At 43.8% G+C, this 13956-nt stretch overlaps 1 long non-coding RNA gene across 1 annotated transcript; it reads right to left on the bottom strand.

The window, feature by feature from the left end:
• Positions 1 to 255: 255 nt before the first annotated feature.
• LOC125416359 (uncharacterized) lies at positions 256 to 4808 on the bottom strand. The gene is made up of 3 exons (XR_007236862.3): positions 4675 to 4808; positions 3977 to 4059; positions 256 to 570 (listed from the first exon to the last, which is right to left on the bottom strand). It is a non-coding gene; the product is annotated as an uncharacterized LOC125416359 (long non-coding RNA).
• Between the last annotated feature and the right edge of the window lie 9148 nt (positions 4809 to 13956).

The raw sequence follows: 13956 nt of genomic DNA, 5'->3' as shown, positions 1-13956 counted from the left end.
CTGCTGGAGACATTGGCCATTGAACAACTTCCTGGTCAGTTTCCAAGTCCACCCCAACTGAGCAGTGTCAAGAGTCTCTCCAGAATGTGTGAAGGATGGATATACCATCATACCACTCAGGTTAGCATGACAATGGTACTTCTGTGACCCTGTAGCCCACAAACCACCTAATGGGGCAATGGACTCTCACCTCCTCAAGAACATTTGACTGGATCTACAGGAACTCATCCACATAGCAAGGAACAACTTTTGGTTAAGACCCTGGAACAATTTAACAAAAAGTAAACCAAGAAGAGCTCACCATCCTAAGATGCGTTCTTGTCCTGGTAGCATAATGCCGGGATCCTGTGGGTAACCCGGCCAGTCTGAGAGGATCCCACTCACTCTGCCCTTCCTCCAGATCCACAGTCAGGTCAGTTGCTTGCTCTGTGGCATCTCACCTCCTCACACCAGCTCAGACTCCTTCCGCCTCTCTGCACCAAGTCTTGAGGACACGTCAGTGCAGAAGAGCAGGTTTCCTTGGGCTTTTCCTGCTCACAGCTCCTTACAAATGATAATTTTTCATATGACCTGAATAGGTAAGTGCATAAAAATAAGCATACAAATCAAACATTTACTGAAAATAAATTACAAAGGAATTTATTTTGAAACAGCTCTTAATAATATTGGAAATTATTAAAAATGAAAGCTAATAGATATACCAATAGGAATCATGCATCCGTTTAGTTTTACTTGAAGAATTAAATCTTAGCTGAATATTTGATGTAGTAGGACACAGAACACCATCAGTGTTTTCCAGGGTTGGTTGTTATTTTGACTATTTAATCTTCAATACTGAGAGGATCTCTTGGTGTAAATAGGTTGTTTAAACTGACAGAAGTATGCCTAGGGTTATTTAAGAAATTATTAGGGATTCTAAGCCAAACTCCATTTAATGATTTACTTGTTTTTCTTTTTCCTTTTTATGAAACTCAAGCCAGCAACTCAAATAGCAAAATAATAAAATTAAAAACCCAAAAAATATGATGTGATACTGAGATGCTGAAAAGCGATGATCAGAAAGCCTCAGTCTGTGTCTCCACGAGAGCAGGAAAGTGTGTGTGCGCTGTGGAGACTCTGTCACACAGAGCATGCAGCCATCTGGAATCTGAGCCAAGGGGTTCCTGGTAGAGTCAGTGCTGCTGTGTGGGGTGACACCACTCCCAACGACAAAGGTACATATGTTCAAAACAAGGCTGCAACGCAGCCATTCGAGACACCATGGGCGAGCCCTGTCAGAAGCACCTTGAATTCATTAAACATTTGATTTTGAATTAATGTTTGGTCATTGGAGATTTAAAGTAGGCAAAAGTAAGCTTTTGTTCCTGCTGAGCTTCTTGTTGTCACGTTCAATGACATAGGACTGTATGACCCAGTTTGAGCTCCGTAGTATATGGCAGGCCACGTGGTGTGAGAGGGACTCGCTCTACTTGTGATGTATCCCCAACAAGTAAATGTGACCAGGTGCGACTCCTGGAGCCCACACCACAGCCCCTCTGTGGGTGATCACACACCCTGATGTGTAGATTGAAACAGACCCCACGCACACACCTCTCATTTGTCCTCACACCTCTTCCTTACAGTAGCGCTTGCTACAGACTGAACGTTTGTCCTCCCCAAAACTCATCTGTTGAAGTCCTAAGTGCCCACTTGGGTTGATGGTGAGAGTGAGACACCGGGGAGGTGGTCAGGACAAGAGGTTAGAGCACTCTGGAGTAAGACTGGTGAGCCGATGAAAGGAGTCCCAGAGACATCTCAGTCTCTTTACCACAAAGGAGAGAGCAAGAGGTGCAAACCATGAACCACTCCCATACGCTCACTGAGTCAGATGTGCCTTGGCCTTGACCTCCCCAGTTCCGGAGCTTTCGGATATATGCTTCTGTGAGTTCATAAGCAGTCAGGATGGAGCTCGGCTGCCAGACCCTTCAGGGATGAACTAGGACCATAGCAAGGATACTGACAAACCCCTTCTTTCTTCACCTCCTTTGAGTTCTTTTATTCTTTTAGGTTATTTAAACTTCCCATGTAGTAAGATAACCTTGCAGATTTATAAGAGTGGCACAAAGAAAGACTCCCTATAAAAGTTATAGTAAAATAACCATTGCTTTGAATGATTTAAAAATAATCATATGCTATATAAAATTATGAGCTTATGCAATAAAACATAATGAATTATAATATAATGTATATCATATAAATTGACATTTTTAATTTGGTGTATTCGTCTATATAATATATATTTATATTATAATGTGTAATGCACATATATTTCTGCATTGTAATCCCAAGCTTGCTGCATCAGAGAACTTGGCACTGGCTAGCGGTGGCTTTTATCTGCTTTGCTTTGACCAGCCATGAAATTTTCAGCTGGGGGTGGTGACAAGATTAATGTTGCTATGCTGAAGCCACCCAGTGAATGAGCGGTTACAAGACTGCAAGGCCTGCATCCTGTTTGGTGCTCATAAATCTGTATATGTAAATATACATAATGATAATAATTACTAGAAGCATGGATATCTGCATTACTGTTTCTGCACAGCTTCCCAGACTTTGGAAAGACTTCACGCTGATGAATAATTTTTAATTCAATAACTCGTGTCCATTGGGATTTCAGTATAGTGTGATGATGGAAGTTGTTCAGCCCATGTATTTAAAATTTTTGAGAATGAGCATACAATGCTTCCCTCTGGGCCACTATATTCTTGTTGAAAAGAATAATTTCAATACCCTGTGTATGAAATCTCATTAATTTCGATGTAACTGAAACAAGTATCAAGTACTGATATTTGTTTCATTAAAACACTAAGGTCCATCACAGAATCTTCTGATTATTTAAAAATACATCCCTGTTATGCGAGAACATGTTGTTTAGATTAAATCATGGGTGGTTGCCTTCCAAAATGTCAAAAGATTTATACCAGCAATTTCATGTGGTTTACCTTCATGTGTTTTTTGAGGGCAGGGCCATCTCTTTCAAACTTGATAACTAAGTATTGGAAGTGAACATTTTACTGGTTTCTTAACTCACCGTGTTCTCAACCAACTGTGAACTGCTCTGTGCCATGCAGACACAAGCAGGTCCTCGTGGCTACTCAACTAGCTGCCTTATTTAAAGACTGAATAAAATATTTATGGTGGACCAAATAAAGGAGCCAGGTAATGGCAGGTTCCTACATCTGGGGACATCGCTGTCACCGCAGGAACTGGTGAAAGAACTCTGGCCTAATTTCATCTGACTTTGGATGAGTGAAAATCACCGGGAAATGGAAGCTAACCACAGGCAGAGGAAATCAGCAAAGACAGAAAATCATTGCAAATCAGAAACTTATCAATATTTCACTAGGCAAACCTGAGGCTTCTCACTGCTTTGGAAGCGGAGAGTCTCATCCTGAAGTCTTCATTCAGAGAGAGAGAAGAGTCCCTTCAGCCAACACCCAAAATTTAAATTAAAGCCTGGAACCCACAGTTTGTGTGGATCTACTTCACAGGGATCACACGCGGGATCGTGGAAATGTTCAAGCTTTATAAGGACGTATTAACCAAGCAGCCCATGCTCAACTGCTCCCCCAAGCCTGGCCTTGATGTTCACTCCCTGCTAAATTCACCACCCTCTCTGATGCCAAAACGAGACATGTTCTGTCCTACCCTGCTTAGTTTCCTCCTGCCTTCAGAGTAGAGGCTTGGAAATTCAGAGGCTTTAAAATATTTCATGGACTTAAAAACACAATAAAACACAGTGGTAAAACTGAACTAGAACCTGGGCCCTAAGCAAGGGAGACACCACCTTCTCAGTCTCCATTTTCTCTAGGAAATATCATCAAGTGTGTAAAACCTTTGAGATGGAATTACTTGTTCAGTGATGAATTCCCCTGGATGGAGGTAAATAAGCCAAGAAAAATAAATAGGACCCCCTAATTAAGGTTTGACTTAATAGTACCCGTCATGGAGGGGACATTGATGGATTGAGCCGTGTTCTGGGTTTGGAAAGCTTCTCTTTTGTCTTGTCATGTGAGTTTTTGCCTAAGGAAAAAAAAAGGAAAAAAAAGAAAGAAAAAGAAAATTCTGTCAGGGTTTATGAAAGTGGAAAGAATTTTATCTATAGAAAATAAGTCTTCTGGATGTCAGGAATTTTGTTAGGGTGAAAATGAACAGACCGGAAAGGAACGGTCAATCTGAAGATCAAGGTGTGAAACATCAGAGTTTCCTATGGAGCTTTGCACACAGGTTCACAGGTCTATGTAAGCACACATGCATGTACACACACATGCACAGCTTCTTTTTCTTGCCCCATGAACTCCCTAAAATGAACTCACTTCTTTCCACCTTTTTATGGGTCGCGGGCATCAAACTCAGCTTGTCAATCTTGCAGGGCAAGGATCTTTACTCTGAGCTGTCCCACCAGCCACATATCCTCTGTTTGAATGCAGCTCAGGATCTACTGCTGAACTGTGCGCTGTGTGTGTGTGTGTGTGTGTGTGTGTGTAAACACCACATAAACTATCTTGCAGGACACTGCCTGTGTTTCCTAATAAAGACAAGGTAAGCGAGTGCTCTGATAATGGCTGACAGTGATCCAGCCAATGGCGGGATAGGCTGACCATGTCTCGCAGCACAATGTCTAAGGGAGCCATATACCAGATTTCGGAGGGCCACTGTGAGGAAAGCAGCTTCTGGGCAGCTCTCACGAAACTTTCCTTGTCTGAGGAACAGAAGGCTGCAAGTGGCATCATTGCTTGAGGAAGGAGGAAAGCCCAGCAGAGCCCTCTCTGTGGTCACCATGAGGTGGGGCTAGGGCTGATGTCATAATCCATCTCTTAGCACCTTCACCTCAGCTCTGAAGGCTCAGTTTCTTGTGTCCCATCACAGCACCAGAGGCTGGAGCCAGGACAAGGTGCTCAGAAGAAGGTTCAGAGTGGAGACGAGAGATGGATGATCCGGTGATACTGTCTGTGCATTAGTAAGGCTGGGTGCAACCTGACCAGACTGGGTTCCAGGCGGAGCTCCAGCTGGACGCGTCCTTCATTCCAGCGTGCTCCACTCTCTTTCCAAATGTGATCACGTGTTCCGGCACACTTGGATTTACTCCCACCTCTTCCTTAGTAGCTCACTGTATGGCCAGGCTAGCAAATGAATGCTTGAGCAACTACATGGTTGGAAATATGGAGAAGCCCTTCAGAGAATACCTAAAATTGAAAGACATGGGGAAAGATAACTCCCAGATTTCTACCCCTTGAAGACACAGTTGTCCCACAGAGAGTTCCTCTGGGCAGACAGAAGTGAAGCCTTCCCAACACTGGTCTTATGCCCAGGCGTTTGAAGCATTGTTACTGAGACACTGGAGTCCATGACTTGCTCAGCAGCTGCCTTCTCTCTGAGGACATGCCTGATGGTGTGAACAGAGGTGATTGATCATGGTTTGTAGGCATGGCGAATGCTTTCCCAAAGCCTGCATCTCAGGGTGAGAAGCCTCAGTGTGAAATGAGTGCCTAAATTGCCCCAGTACCATAAAAACTCGGGAGTCAGAAATTGAGATAAAGACCTGATAAATCGCCGTCCTTCGCCAGATGAAGGATCTATGGTGATAAGCAAAATATACATCAGTATGGTTATGGGCCACGGCCGATTCATGCACCCTCTCCTCTGTCCAGAGAACAATCTGGGGGAATCTCTCCTTGGACCTGGGATCCCATATATAATCAAGTCTTCTGTAAACCCTAAAATGACTCCCTTAGTTGAAATATATTCTTCCCTGATCCCATATTCATCCTTCCTCCATCCCCCCCCCCATCCCAGGCCACCGAGCTTTCCCCATTCCTCCCCTACTCCCTTCTCTCGGAGACCCACATTGGAGCACCGGACTGAGCCCCCCAAGGTCCAAATGAGGAGCAGAAGGAGGAAGAACATGAAAAACGAAACCAGTACTGCGAGGGATGCTATCACCCACTGATACAAGGAAACGGATCTAATGAGAGTTTACCAAGGCCAGTTGGACTGGGACTGAACGAGGACGTGATCTAACCAGATTCTCAGAATTTGGCCGGATTCTCTGAATGTGGCTGGCCCGAAGTCTTTCTGAAAAGCCATTGACTATGATACTGGGACCTGTTTCCTCTGCATATTCTGGATTTTGGGGATCCAGTCTGTTTGGATACTCACCTTCCTGGTCCTGAGGGAGGGGGGAGGAACTTGAACTTCCCACAGGGCAGGAAACCCTGACTGCCCTAAGGGACGAAGAGGGAGGAGGAGAGGGAGTGGGGGGAGTGGGAGGGTGTTGGGAAGAGGGGCAGAAATGGAAACTTTTATAATTTAATAAAATTTACTTTCAAAAAAAAAAAAGACCTGATAAATCCAAGGATGGTGGAGAGTCAAATGGCTGACCTTCTCTCCATGCTTTTCCTAAAACCACCTGCCCTGGAAATGCCTCAGAAATCCTCTCTTCTCTCTCCCTGTCCTCTCTAGCAGACCTCCTCAGTACTCCATGGTCTCTATAGTTAACGCTGGTCAGCCAGTCACTGGCCCCATCCTTTGATTCAAGGTGGCTTTATTGGTACAATGGGATGGATGGATGAATGATTCCCCTGCAGCATTTCTTCCTTCCTGTCTGAATAAAAAGGAAAGGTTTGAACTCTAACATAGCAAAACTAACTACAGTAAGAACAACTACCAAGTAAGAAATGCATTCACAATGTCTGTTTCATTAGAATTTGGCAAATTCAGAGAAAATACTCTATTATCTATCTTACCTTGGTGAGTCAAAATTTTTGTACTTAATTTACTTTCATAACTAAGAAAAGTTGTAACTATAACTAATCTTCAACTCCATCAGAGAGGCTAGAAGGATATAATATTTATTACCTGAATAAACAGGAAATACAGAGCAAGCATTTCCCCAAAACTAAAAAATGATAGAGACCTTTGGCTGCCTGGACAGTCACTCCAAGGTTCCTCTGCAACACTGGGGTATCCATCTTTGGCCCATGGGCCTAAAATATCTGACACTTTTCTGTGAAGCAGAGATTTTGAAGGACTGTCCTACCTTGTACTGACAATTTCAACAGTTGCCTTCTTCTGTGTCCTGCTTGTCCAATTTGGACATCATACTGTCTGCAATTGAGGCAATGGCATCTTCTTTGCCCACTGTCTGCCACAAATGAAAGCAAACTCCATATGGAGGTTTTTCGATGGCAGTCATTTTTTTTTTTTTTGAGTAAATTGGTCCTACCAGGAACAGATGTGTTTCATAGTCATGAAAAGTCCTATGTTTTTAAAACATTAAAATGCCATAATCTGTAGGTCTCAGAAGTGTTTGAAGACCATCTATATATTTAAAATATGTCTCTGATTGACCTTGAAACTATACCTAATATGACTATGTTTGTATATTATAGAAGACTAACTACTAACATTTATTTATTTATATATAGTTTTCAAAGATTACAATATTACATTTTTAAATGAGTTACATAGGTATAATACTTTAATTAAGAAATAGAAACATAAAATACAGTACGACAAAAAAACTTAAATTTGTATCATTATACAAAAATTCATACCAATGTAAAATATTTGAGATTAGTAGTTGCCCCTTTAGTTTGAAAGTAGATTAAATAATCTATCCTTTTATCCTATAATTTCTATAGTGAATAGCTAAATTGTTCAGTATAATAACAACTCAGGAGTCAGAGCCTGGGATAAAAACCTGATAAATCCAAGGAGAGCAGAGAGTCAGTTGGCTGATCATCTCTCCACATTTTTCCTGAACCACCCCTTCCCTGGAAATATGCCAGAAGTCCTCTCTCCTCTCATCCTGCCCTCTCCAATAGACCTCCTCCGATGTCCAAGAACTCCTTGACTAATCCCAGTTGGTCAATCACTGGCTCCATCCTTGGATTCCAGGTGACCTCACTGACACAATGGAATGGCTGTACGAATAATTATTATTCAGCATTAGTGTGATGACAGTAACTCTTGCAGAGGAAGGCCAATGAGACTACCTTTAAAGAGTTGTTAGAATGTTCTGGGATCAGAAGGTGGGTGTTGGACCTCTGCTCTGGCCTTCAGGGCCCTCCATGTTTACAGAAGACATACAAGACACTTTCTAATGCAATGTCTTTTGCCCCCAAGCTATCGTTCCAACCTCCTAAGTTTGGAAAAATGATACCTGCATGAGAGTAGGGAACACAAACTTATGTGTCATCAGGCTTTTAAAGTAGACAATAAGGTTGAGCCAGGTTACTCTCAAAATGTTAGTCAAAGGGGAGTAAGAACACTGCCGGAGAGCCACTTGGAAGCCTACAGTAATCCACTCTGCCCTGGGGGGAATAGGAGCTGAGCTGGAGGAAGACAAATGCAGAAATTACCAGGCAGAGAAATTCTGGAATACACCACATTGTGGAGCCCTTCTCTTTTATTACCTTGGCATAGAACCAAAACAAAATAAAAACTTGTCAGATTTTGAGCCTGAGGAAAAGTCATTAGCGCTAGCAAAAGGAGAAAGAAATCAACAGTGTGGGTAAATGACACCATGCGTGCCAGGTTCTCTGTTAAATATTAACTGCAAGCATGGAAGATAAATTTTAGACCAAGGATAAAAATCAAATATAAATTTGGACATTAAAACATTTTGAGTAAGAACATTTGAAGTTCTTATTGCAGTTATTACCTACTACAGATTGGGTTTCTTGTTTATGCTTTAAGAAACCAGTATTTCTGCCGGACAGTGGTGGTGCATGCCTTTAATCCCAGAACTTGGGAGGCAGAGGCAGGTGGATCTCTGTGAGTTCCAGGCCAGCCTAGTCTCCAAGAGCTAGTTCCAGGACAGGCTCCAAAGCTACAGAGAAACCCTGTCTCGAAAAACCAAAAACCCAAGCCAAACCAAAACAAACGAACAACAACAACAACAAAGCAATAATTCTGATAGACTGCAATAAAGTCCACGCCACCACTCAAAGCACCTGGTGAGCATGTTGTGCTCAAGCTATCCCAATGTATACTTCATCTGAATGGGACAATGCTGCTATGTTTCAAAGGACTGCTCCAAATAACCCACAGTACTGAGTACAATACCCATGAATGCAGGTCAGCCCGTGCTAATCTTATGTGTGGTGATGTCTGGAAGGATAAGAAAGCTTTGGAGCTGAGAGATGCTCAGCCAGTAACCTGCTTCCATGCAAGACCATGCACAAAAAGAGCTAGGTGAAGACCAGAGAGAGACCTCGGTGGTTAAGTGTACTTTCTGCACAATGGTTGGGATCTGAGTTCAATATGGGCACCTCCTTCACAAGCCAGCACTAGCTAGGGAAGAGACGGGATGGTTACTGTCACTTGGTTGGTACATACCTACCCACAAACCCACAAGCCCTAGGCTCTAGGCTACATCCTGCTTCCAATGAATAAGGTGGAGAATGACACAGAATGATGCTCAATGCTCTCCTGATCTCCAAGGGTAAGAGAAACGCCAGATTAAAATCACTGAATAGATCCTCCAGACATTCTGTATGAGGCTGATGGCAAAACCTTCCCACAGTGGCACTCAGTGCAATGTGAACCTACAGCTCTAGCGTGCAAGTAAGTTGGTTTGTATGGTTGACTCTGAACATCCATTACATCAGTGCCCCCAGAAGAAGGTGTCTTTTATACCCATGGACCAGAAACAAATGGGGACATGCAATAGGTTAGACTCAGCTGTCAATCAGAGTTGGATGGGAGGTACTAAAGTTTGCTGTACTCGGAGGCATCAGTTCTTGCTTCCGTGATTTCTCTTCTTAGACTCTGTTGTGCATGCAAATGGAAACATTCCTAAAGGAGAGCACGCGGTAATGTCAACAAACACAGAATGGATTTGGGGTCCTTTCTCTTCCCAGAGCGACAGAAGAGGAAGGCTCACATCTCCTGGGCAGAGTCATGGTGTCTGTTGACCATTCATTGATCCGTGTTGTCTGTGCCTTCCCCGGTTGCTGGTGAATGCAGGTGAGAGGGCTCATTGAGGCCAGCTAACCCCAGGTGCCTCATGGATGTGCTTCTAGCTTTAGTGATAACATAGAAACCACATTTCTTCCATACTGTGTTCTTTATCAAGTGCTGTGATTTGGAGTCCCAAGTCTAAGGATGGCATCAGGGATAAGGAACAAATATTTCCTGGCCACTGACGGAAAGAGGCTATAGAAGCCTGTGAGGAAACCAGTATGGAATGTTGGGTAATCCACACACCTGGGGACCAAATGTGTGCTCTGTGAGATTGACTCTGTCTCGCATAGATCCATTATTGACCTTCAAAAGCAACCCTTCCTTCAACTCCACTCCTTGCCAGATTATGGTCTACCTCATAGACCTAAGGTGACGCTGGGGTGCAGAAAGATGCAAGCCAAGGGTCTGGAGTCTCCAGCACCATTCTAGAAAGGTTAAAAGCGTTTTTGAAGCTCAAGCTCTTCTCACAGCCCAAATTGTGTAATACGTCTATTTAAGCCCAAAGCACTTTTTGAACTAAGGAAAGAAATGAGTAGCTAAATGGGCAAGGGTACAATGAGGGTACAATGACAGAATTTGCTTTGAAAGCCTTTCCTAGGGGGCCAGGTCTAAAGCCTCTGCGAAAATGCTGACCGTGATCATGGCTCGGATAAAACGCGAACCTGTTATGTATTACTTGTTCAATAAAAGAAGAAATAGGGAAACTATAATCCAGAACATTTACAAAAGCAACTGTTTTAATTTGTCAGAGACCCTCAGGACACTCACTTAGTCATCTCTGAGCATGAAAACCAGAACCAGTGCTCTGGACACGATTTACTCCTTCACATGACCTTGTGCACGGAGCGGTCGTGGTTTTCATTTGAGCAATTTTGTATCCTCATTTCCAAATAATAGCTTTTTGCAAAACAATGTTTTGAAGGCTGGGACTGGCTGGAAGCCCTGTGCATCTGCTAATGAATACAATAAAGGCCTATCCTGTTGCTTTTGTGCTGACAGGATTTCAATGCTCTGCAAGTCCCTGCTTGTAATTTCCCTTTTAAACTAAGCTTTTAATTGATTATAAAATGACTTAATTTGAAAAAAAGCATAAGAATTTGAATTGTAGGAGTTTTAGCTCACAGTATTGATATTTTAATCCGTTTTCAAGTTTTCATTCAATATTGAAATAATTGAGTACTTAATGGGTGGTAGAATATCTGTGTATTAAATTTATTTGCACATAATGTCACATTTATTAAAAAATAGTGACCCTCTGAGGTAAGTTTGCTAAATAAAAGAAATATCTGTGTCTACAAACTTATGAATTCTTTTATATAAATGTATAAAAGCTACGTATGAAATCATACTTTAAATTTCTTTAAGAATTTCATGACATTTATTTATAATTTTTTTAAACTTTTCCTCAACTAATCCCCTCCTCAAGCATTTATGTTTCTAGTAGTTTTACCAGGTGCATAGGTCTCCGCTCTAAAATTTGGTGTTCTTCCTTTATTATCGCAGTAATTTTCTGACTCTAAGGTACATGGTTCATCTTCCTGAGTTTCTCTTCACACTAACCAAACCCAGCCCATAGTACCACAAAGTGTATTGCTCCGTGGCCATGACAAATCAACTACCAGCATAACCTGCTGATGGAGACTGCTTGCTCATTCCCAGCTGCCCAGACCACAAAATAACCACTCAGAAGCCGTATTAATTAAATCACTGCTTGGCCTGTTTAGCTCTGGCTTCTTATTGGCTAGCTCTTATATCCTAAACTAAACTATCTCCATTAATCTGTGTATTGCCATGTGGCCATGGCTTATCAGAAAGGTTCTGTCATGTCTGTCTCTGGCGGTGACTACATGGCTTCTCCCTGACTCTGCCTACTCCCTCTATATAGCTTGTCCAGCCTGACTATATTCTGTTAAGCCATTGGCCGAAAGCAGCTTCTTTATTAACCAATGGTATACAGAGGGAAATCCCACATCACCCCCCCTTTTCTGTCTAATTAAAAAAGGAAGATTTTAACTTAACATAGTAAAATTATCTATTTTAGACAAGTATCAAGCAAGAATTACAGTTATAACATTTATATCTATTTCTTTTATCATAACTAAGGAAAAGTATAATTATAACTATCTATTCTTCAACTCCATCAAAGACTCCAGAAGGATATAATATTACCTAAGAAAACAGGAAGTGCATTGTAAGCAACTTCCAAAACTCTATAATTGACAGAGACATCTCCCTGCCCAGACAGTCACCCAAAGTTCTTCTGTAACATTGGGGCATCCATCTTCAGCCTACACGCCCATAGCATCTGGCAGACTTTTCTATGGAGCAGGAAATTTCAAAGACATCAACAACCTTTATTTTTAACTCTGTGTACATGTGTGGGAATGTGACGTGAGTACAGAGACCTGCAGAAGACAGAGAAGGTGCCCCAATCTTTCTGAGCTTTAGTTTCTGGTGGTTGTGATCTGTCCAATATGGATACTGAGAACTGAACTCTTAATCTGTTCTTAACCACTGAGCCATCTCCCATAGCCCTGTCATCAAGCTTGAAAAGTTCGAAGGTTAGCAAAGCTGTAAGCAAAACTAACTTTTGTGCTCATTCAACCCTTGAAGCTCTTATTTGGGGGCACATCCAGATTTGTGCACAGCGGTGAATCGTGTTCCTGACCCAGCCTCCCTCGGGTAGGACCTGGGGAGCTGTAGCATCACACTGACCCAGTCTCCCTCCGGGTAGGACCTGGGGAGCTGTAGCGTCACACTGACCCAGCCTCCCTCCAGGTAGGACCTGGGGAGCTGTAGCATCACACTGACCCAGTCTCCCTTCGGGTAGGACCTGGGGAGCTGTAGCGTCACACTGACCCAGCCTCTCTCTGGGTAGGACCTGGGGAGCTGTAGCATCACACTGACCCAGTCTCCCTCGGGTAGGACCTGGTGAACTGTAGCGTCACACTGACCCAGCCTCCCTCCAGGTAGGACCTGGTGAGCTGTAGCGTCACACTGACCCAGTCTCCCTCCGGGTAGGACCTGGTGAGCTGTAGCGTCACACTGACCCAGTCTCCCTCCGGGTAGGACCTGGTGAGCTGTAGCGTCACACTGACCCAGTCTCCCTCCGGGTAGGACCTGGTGAACTGTAGCATCACACTGACCCAGTCTCCCTCCGGGTAGGACCTGGTGAGCTGTAGCGTCACACTGACCCAGTCTCCCTCCGGGTAGGACCTGGTGAGCTGTAGCGTCACACTGACCCAGCCTCTCTCCGGGTAGGACCTGGTGAACTGTAGCGTCACACTGACCCAGCCTCCCTCCGGGTAGGACCTGGTGAACTGTAGCGTCACACTGACCCAGTCTCTCTCTGGGTAGGACCTGGTGAACTGTAGCGTCACACTGACCCAGTCTCCCTCCGGGTAGGACCTGGTGAACTGTAGCGTCACACTGACCCAGCCTCCCTCCGGGTAGGACCTGGTGAGCTGTAGCATCACACTGACCCAGTCTCCCTCCGAGTAGGACCTGGGGAGCTGTAGCATCACACTGACCCAGTCTCCCTCCGAGTAGGACCTGGGGAGCTGTAGCATCACACTGACCCAGTCTCCCTCCGGGTAGGACCTGGGGAGCTGTAGCATCACACTGACCCAGTCTCCCTCCGGGTAGGACCTGGTGAACTGTAGCATCACACTGACCCAGTCTCCCTCCGGGTAGGACCTGGTGAGCTGTAGCGTCACACTCTAGCCAGGAGTTGACATTGGCACGGTCAAGCCCACCAGCACCTCCACTCCGTAGAGTCCTCTCGTGTTACTCTCTAGCCAGACCCACCTCCTTCCACCCCTGTCCCCAGCTATTCCCTGTGACTAATCTGTTACCCATTTCTACAGCTTTATTCTAGCCTTAGCTTTCTGTTAACAGAGCCTGGTCTTCCCACAGAAACAGATGACATAAAGAGAACTTCTCTCATTGTCA

The sequence above is a fragment of the Myodes glareolus genome, chromosome 15, assembly GCF_982192425.1.
Source record: "Myodes glareolus chromosome 15, mMyoGla1.1, whole genome shotgun sequence".
In the NCBI taxonomy this organism is placed as follows: Eukaryota; Metazoa; Chordata; class Mammalia; order Rodentia; family Cricetidae; genus Myodes; species Myodes glareolus.
The sequence above is the reverse complement of the archived record's forward strand: the minus strand, read 5'-3'. Positions and strand labels throughout refer to the sequence as shown.